Below are 7,637 nucleotides of genomic sequence, written 5' to 3'. Positions count from 1 at the left end.
TGCTGGCCTTTAAAAGTGAGTTGACAAACCAATTCAATCACTTTTGGCTTCTTGTCCTATTAGACTGCTACAATTATTTGTGTTTCTTCTGGAGTACAGCAGAAGTCTGATTTCCTTAGGGCAGAAACACCCTGGGAACTACATATGCTCACTCATATATCCTTTTAGGGAAGTTTTCTGGTCCATTTTTTACTTTCTTTTTTCTTTTTAAAGTACATGTCAGAAGCTAGAGTGTTAAAAGTAGACTTTTCCAGCCCCAGATTGTAGTTATCAGTTGGGACAATGTAGGAGTATTCTGGAAAAGTACACTGAAGTTCCATGAGCTTATATACATGGTCCTAGAGGAAGGTCCATGGGCAATGATGTTCCTAAAGTCCTTGCTTCTTAGTTAGGGGAGGGAGATTTTTGAGTGGTGTTAGCTTTAGATGTGATCTTGAAAATAACCCAAAGTATTACAATATGAAAAACTGGATATTTGAAAAAGATAGGGAGATCCTGAGAAGTTGTACCTTTTGGGAATAAGTAACTAAAGTCACAACCTGGCTGCAGAGAAGGCTGGTACTTTGTTTCACTACCTGACCCACTCCATGCCCCTAACCCCTCACCTCCCACCCCCATGAGAATGCATCATTCAGATATAATGGATTTGACAGGAAGGGTGTTGCCTGCCTAGCAGCTCCAAAGCATGGTCACTCAGTTAATTTTCTTTGTATCTTTAAGTTTACTATCTGGGAACATGAATCCATAACAAACTCACTCTAAAATTTTTGTTGAGTTTAATGACAGTTCTATTTGCAGGATGGTGGCAAAATTGGGTCTACCATTACTAGAGGTAAGACTTACATGCTAGACAGCTATGTCTACATACTTCAAATTCTAGTGGGTTCTATCCGTCTGGGAAGACTTTGAGTACTATTCTGAGACAAGCTGCTTCCAAAGATTAGATCACTTAAAATGGATTTATTATAAGAATTTTCATCACTAGGTGATGAATTTATTGGCTATATGATCCATTCAGTGTATTAAAAATACAAAATAGCTTTCATTCCTGTGCAACTCTCTTCCTCTTCCATAATGATGACACCAACATCTAGTGTGGAAGATGAAAACAGAGATTTTACAAAGAACTTTTCAAAATCCTCCAAATAAAATCAGCTTATACCTTGGTACTTGATGGCTCCAGCATGAAGAAGGGCAAAGGGGAGAAATAAATATTTTTAGAGAATATGAGGTAAAAGCAGAAGATAGAATACCGAGTTTATGAAACAATAGCACATAGACCCATTTGACTTGAACACAAAAGGTATAAAGGGAATTCTTCAGAAAAGGAGTCAGAAGTCGTAGGACAGGGGCAGCTAGGTGGTGCAGTGGATAGAGCATTGGCCCTGGATTCAGGAGGACTCGAGTTCAAATCTGACCTCAGACACTTGATACTTACTAGCTGTGTGACCCTGGGCAAGTCACTTAACCCCAATTGCCTCACACCCAAAAAACAAAAACAAAAACAAACAAACAAACAAAAAAGAAGTCATAGGACATGGCAAGCACTGCATAACCTCACACCAAATGCAATTAACTCTATCTTTAAAAAACAGGAAATACAAATTTACTGAAGTTTTATTCATTCCATAATTAGCTATTTATATTCAGCAAAATACTGGACTCACAAATCAACATCAAAATTATAAGAAAAGATAAAAATGAAACATTTGACAATATAACACCTCCAATGTGACCTGTCTTAAGAAATTTATTTTTTAAAATGGAAAATAGAGAAAAATAGGAGTTTCATTTATAGAAAATAATTGGCAATAAGAAAGAGATGAAAGAAGATCCAGAAACAGCTTCAGCAAACACTTAGTCTCTCTGCAAAGTGGAGAGACAGAGCAGGCAAAGATAACAATCATTTAAAAAAGATTGTTTTCTACAATCTCATGTAATATTATCAAGGATAACAAGGGAAGATAATGACCAACATAGTAACTAAAGTAAAATGTATCAGAAGGCTATTCCTCACTTTTACCCCATATCTAATCTGTTGCCAGGCTCTACTGATTCTACCTTTGCAACATCTCTCATATTGTTCAGCTGTGTTTCAGTCATGTCAAACTCTTCATGACCCCATTTGGGCTTTTCTTGGCAAAGATACTGGAGTGGTTTGAGATTTCCTTCTCCAGTTGATTTTCTAGATGAGAAAACTGAGGCAAACATGGTTAAGTGATTTTCCAGAATATCAGGGCATTTTCCCCTAATGATCTCTTGGAAGATGATGTCTAAACTGTTATTTTGATCATGGTTTTCAGGTAGTCCAGTAATTTTCAAATGATCTCCACTGGATTTATTTTCCAGGTCAGCAGCTTTTCCAAGAAGATATTTCACATTGCCCTCTCTCTTTTTTTTATTCATTTGGATTTGCTTTATTGTGTCTTGGTTTCTCATAAAGTCAATAGCTTACATTTGTTCAATCCTAATTCTTAGGCAATTATTTTCTTCAGAGAGCTTTTGTATCTCCTTTTGCATTTGGCTTTTCAAGCTGTTGACTTTTTTCTCATGACTTTCCTGCATCACTTTCATTTATCTTTTCATTTTTTCCTTGACCTCTCTTTGTCTTCAAAGTACATTTTGAGTGCCTCTATGACCTGAGACCAATTCATATTCTTCTTGGAATCTTTGGATGTAGGAGCCCTGGCGTTGCTAACTTATTCTGAGGGTGCACCTTGATCTTCCTTGTTAAATAACCTTTCTGTGGTTCTCAACTTTGTCTGCTCATCTTGCCTTTCTTTTACTTGCCTTTTAACTCCTTTTTACAGTGGGGGTCTACTTCCAAGCTATACTGTCCCAAGCTTCAGAGGGTCCCCAGGTGTTTTGGTTTAAGGAAGGGAAGGTTTTTCACTTGTCTGGCCTGTTCTCTGGTCCAAGGATAACCTCAAGTCAACTTGCTAATTAACCAGGCAGCAAAACTTTGTGTGCTGTGGTTGTTAGCTCCAATGAGCCTGTGCCTCTCCCCAACCTGGGCCCCTGCTGCTCAAGGTTTCTTCCTGGTTCCCCAATGGGGTAGGACTACAGAATTCCTCCTCAGCTCCTACAGCACCCCTGTATTTCATTTTGCCCTGCCCCCACACCAGCCGTTCAGTCCTCTCACCTGACCATGAGTTTAGTTCCAGAAGACACTGGCCCTGAAGCTGATTCAGAGGCTTGGGGGTAAGCTTCTCTGGTTCAGCCTGCCTGGGGCTGGATGTGTCAGTGCAATTGTGGGGTTGGACTCCAATCCCCATCCAACACCTCCTCCTGCTGAACTTCTAACCTGTCTTTGGCTGGAAAATAATCTCAGCCTGTATTTTTGTGGGTTCTGCTGCTCCAGGGGTTGTCTTATGGCTGTGTTTGGAGCTTTTTGAAGTAATTGTGTCAGGAGCTCTGAGCACTTAATGCCTTTCTTCTGCCATCCTGGCCCCCTTCCTAGTTAAGTGGTTTTCCTAGGGTTATATAGCTAGTAAGTCTGAGGCTGGATTTCAACCCTTGGAGATGAGTCTTCCTTATTGCAGGCCCAGTGATCTATCCACTGTGCCACTTGCTACACAAGATCTCTCATGTATTTCCCCCTTTTCACCTCTGACACTGTTACCACTTTAATCCATGCCCTTATCACATCATGCCTGGATTCTTGCAATAGCCTACTAGTTGGTCACCCTGTCTCAGGTCCCCAATCCAGTTAGGTGATACAGTGGGTATAGCACTAGGCTTGGAGTTAGAAAAACCTGAGTTCAAGTCTGGCCTCAGACACTTCCTTTTGTCTTTCTCTGTGTCTTTGGCTGTGAAATGGGATAATAATAGCAATAAGGTCGTCATGAGGATAAAATGAGATAATACTTTTAAAAACACTTTGCAAAATGTAAAGACTTATATGAACTATAAAGGAAAATAATGGATTTGAAATAGAACTCATTTCCCAGCACTGTTTTCCCCCCAGCACTTCTATAAGGATCAGTTCTCATCATCTAGGATTCAAAGTACAATAGTCATATGCATGATCAGTGAAGAGAGGCTGCAGCAAATTCCCAATGACTTGCACATTAAAAGACACCACATATTTTTAAATTAAATTTTATTTTTTCCAATGAACAGAGGTTGATTTTATTCCCCCCAATGCCTTCCCCATGTGAAAAAAAGAAAACTCTTGTAAAAAATCTTCATAGCCACACAAAACTAATTCCTGCATTGGCATTATCTTCTGCACCCTAAATCTTTTACCTTTCTGTCAGGAGGTGAATAACCTTTTAAATCATCAGTCCTCTGGAAGCATGCTTGTTCATTGTATTAATTAAAGATCTGAAGTCTTTCAAAGTTCTTCCTTTTGGCAGTGTTTTTGTTATATACATTTTTCTCCTTACTCTGTTCACTTTACTCTGCATTAGTTATTGTTGTTAGTCCTTTGTTTTCTGAAGAGGACCAATGACGGGTGATGTCTTGTGAGTGAGTTGGATTTAAGTGAGGCAGAATTTCAAAAAGTTGTCAGCCTCACTCTCTCTTCCGGAGTCATTAATGTCCAGTGACAAGACAAAAGTCAGGATGACTGGCTATGGCCTGAATCAGCTTTGGAACAAATTGTTCTCATTTGCCCATTCCATTGGGGGATGTCTTCACATGCTTGGTATTCATCAATAGATTTGAGGCCTGTCCATTAACCTTAACCTGTTAGGTGGTTTACCATTATGTGGCTACTGTGCATGCTACAGCTTCTTGGAGCCACAGTTGAGAATTGGGGTGAACATGGACACCAAAGGTGGATGAGCAGTCCTAAAAAGGGCTCAGCAAGACCTCCCAGACGAGGTGCTAGTCCTTCCTGAACACCATATACAGCCATTTTACATTATTTATTTATGTAATATTAAAAGAACCAGAGGACAGCCTCCAGTGCTTTGGGTTAGAATTTCTGGGAAAACAGGACCAGTTAAAGAACCACCCTTGGAGAGGGACTAACCTGGGTTCAAGTCTCACCTTGGACACATACTGGCCACCTGATCCTAGGCAAGTCACTTAACCTTTCAGCCATACATAAAACTCTAAGATTGAAAGGTTCAGAGTAGGTGCCGATCTGCATTTGTGGAAGGAGTGTCTTCCCTGGGTGTTTTGCATAGATTCATTTTGGCTTCACCAATGAAATCAAAGGTCTTTTTTTTTTAATTAATAAAGTATTTTATTTTTTTCAATTACATGTAAAGATAGTTCTCAACATTTGTTTATACAAGCTTTACAATTTCAGATTTTTCTCCCTCCCTCCCCCCTCCCCTAGATAGCAGGTAATCTGATATAGGTTTTTATATATATATATATATATATATATATATATATATATATATATATATACACTTAATAACATTAATCCTATTTCTGCATTAGTCAAGTTATAAGAGAAAAAATCAGAGCAGTGATGAAAAACCTCAAACTAGAAAAAAAACCCAACAGCATCAAAAACAAAAGAAATAGCATGGTTCATTCAGCATCTATACTCTGCAGTTTTTTTTTTCTTGGATTTGGAGATCCTCTTCCATCACGAGTTCCCTGGAACTCTTCTGTGCCATTGCATTGGTGAGAAGAATATAGTCCATCACAGTAGATCAACACTCAATGTTGATGATACTGTGTACAATGTTCTTCTGGTTCTGCTCATCTCACTCATCATCAGCTCACACAAGACCCTCCAGGTTTCTCTGAACTCCTCCTGCTCATCATTTCTTACAACACAATAGTATTCCATTGTATTCATATACCACAACTTGTCCAGCCATTCCCCAATTGATGGGCACCCCCTCAACTTCCAATTCCTTGCCACCACATAAAGAGCAGCTATAAATATTTTTGTACATGTGGGTCCCTTTCCCCTTTCCATGATTTCTTTGGGAAAAAGACCCAAAAGTGGTATTGCTGGGTCAAAGGGTATGCACAGCTTTATCGCCCTTTGGGCATAATTCCAAATTGCTCTCCAGAATGGTTGGATCAGTTCACAGCTCAAAGGTCTTGTTAAAAAAAAAAGACAACACATATAATTTTTTTTGTTGGTTTTTTTTGTTTGTTTTTTTGGTGGAGCAATGAGGATTAAGTGACTTGCCCCCCCACACAGCTAGTAAGTGTCAAGTGTCTGAGGTCGGATTTTAACTCAGGTCCTCCTGAATCCAGGACTAGTACTTTATCCACTGTATCACCTAGCTACCCCCAAGACAACTCATATAATGAAATGATATGGGGGGTGGATTGTGATCTGTACCTATGGAGGGGAATTTCCACACCAATCAGACAACAGATAGAGAGAGGTATAAAAGTATTTCTATGTGGTTTAGGATTATACATTCATTATTTACAGATGCACAATTTATCATGCTACAAATAGATTGGCAAAGAATAATGATTTTTATTCCTAAATCATTATAAACATAAAATATTATAAATAAAAGAAACCAGAAATTCTGGTGACAGGATTTTTAAAGCATATAATCCTTCAGGCCAATACAGAAAATGCATATGAGATAATGCACATTTTAAATAATGACTGTGTGTCAAAGAGGTGGAAAGGCACACTGTTTTCTTATTGCTTCTGCAACTTGTGGCTTGAAACATCCCCCCCCCTTTTCATTCTTGTGAAGTAACAGTGATACCTCACTGAAACCCGTTACTTTTTGTGTTTAGTGCTACACACACACACACACACACACACACACACACACACACACACACACACACACACAGAGTCAAAGTCAATGGCAGTGGGTGGTTTATGTCAGGGCCTCGTTTGACTCTACTCTCCCATAATAAGATAAATGTAAGTGATGAAGCACTCCTGGGGTTGGCTGAACTCATTTGGTATTCATCACTCTGCCTGGCCCCTTTCTCTTCTCTTTCTCTCTCTCTTTGTGTGTCCAGGCCTACTTGAGTTTCTTTTTTCTTTTGTAGAACTTGGTTCTTTTGATGTGATTCAGGGCACGCCCTGCTGCCGAGAGAACTTCACAGAATCGGAAACATAAGCACACCGGACTGAAACAGTTACTGTACAATAGCAAAAATGTTTCAAGCCTTGAAGATGAATTTTCTTTCCCCACAGAAGAATCAAAGCTTTTTTAAGGGAGAAAAAGAAAGGATGTAAAATTCTCATATCAATAAGAATAACATTTTAGAGAAAGCTGTATTCCAACATTTTGCCCACTAACGCACTCAAAGATTGTGGCTTATCTGCTGAATCCCCCACAGTACTCCAGTCTGATATTCACATACAGATTTGAGAGTTTTGAAAATTTCACCTTAAAGCACAAATAAAATTAGTCTGCTTCACGTTGCTGCTTCAGCATGGTTGTGGTTTACAGCCACTGTGCTTCTGACTGTCATCCCCACCCCCCCAAAAAAAAGTAATTGTGAAGAAAAAGTAGGTTTCGATTCACTACTTTCTTTATTTATAAACAAAATGTAAAAGCTAAAGGAAAGATTACATCTTGTTATATGATTATTGATACTGTATGGCATATATGCCCATATATATGTATAATGTATTTATAAAGAGTTTAGAGAATAGGAAGGGTTAGGCATTTGGCACTTAATGATGCCAAATATATTTTCATGAAGCCTTTAAAATATTTAAATGAAAATGGTTC

The sequence above is a fragment of the Dromiciops gliroides genome, chromosome 6 (assembly GCF_019393635.1).
Source record: "Dromiciops gliroides isolate mDroGli1 chromosome 6, mDroGli1.pri, whole genome shotgun sequence".
Taxonomy (NCBI): Eukaryota; Metazoa; Chordata; class Mammalia; order Microbiotheria; family Microbiotheriidae; genus Dromiciops; species Dromiciops gliroides.
The sequence above is the reverse complement of the archived record's forward strand: the minus strand, read 5'-3'. Positions refer to the sequence as shown.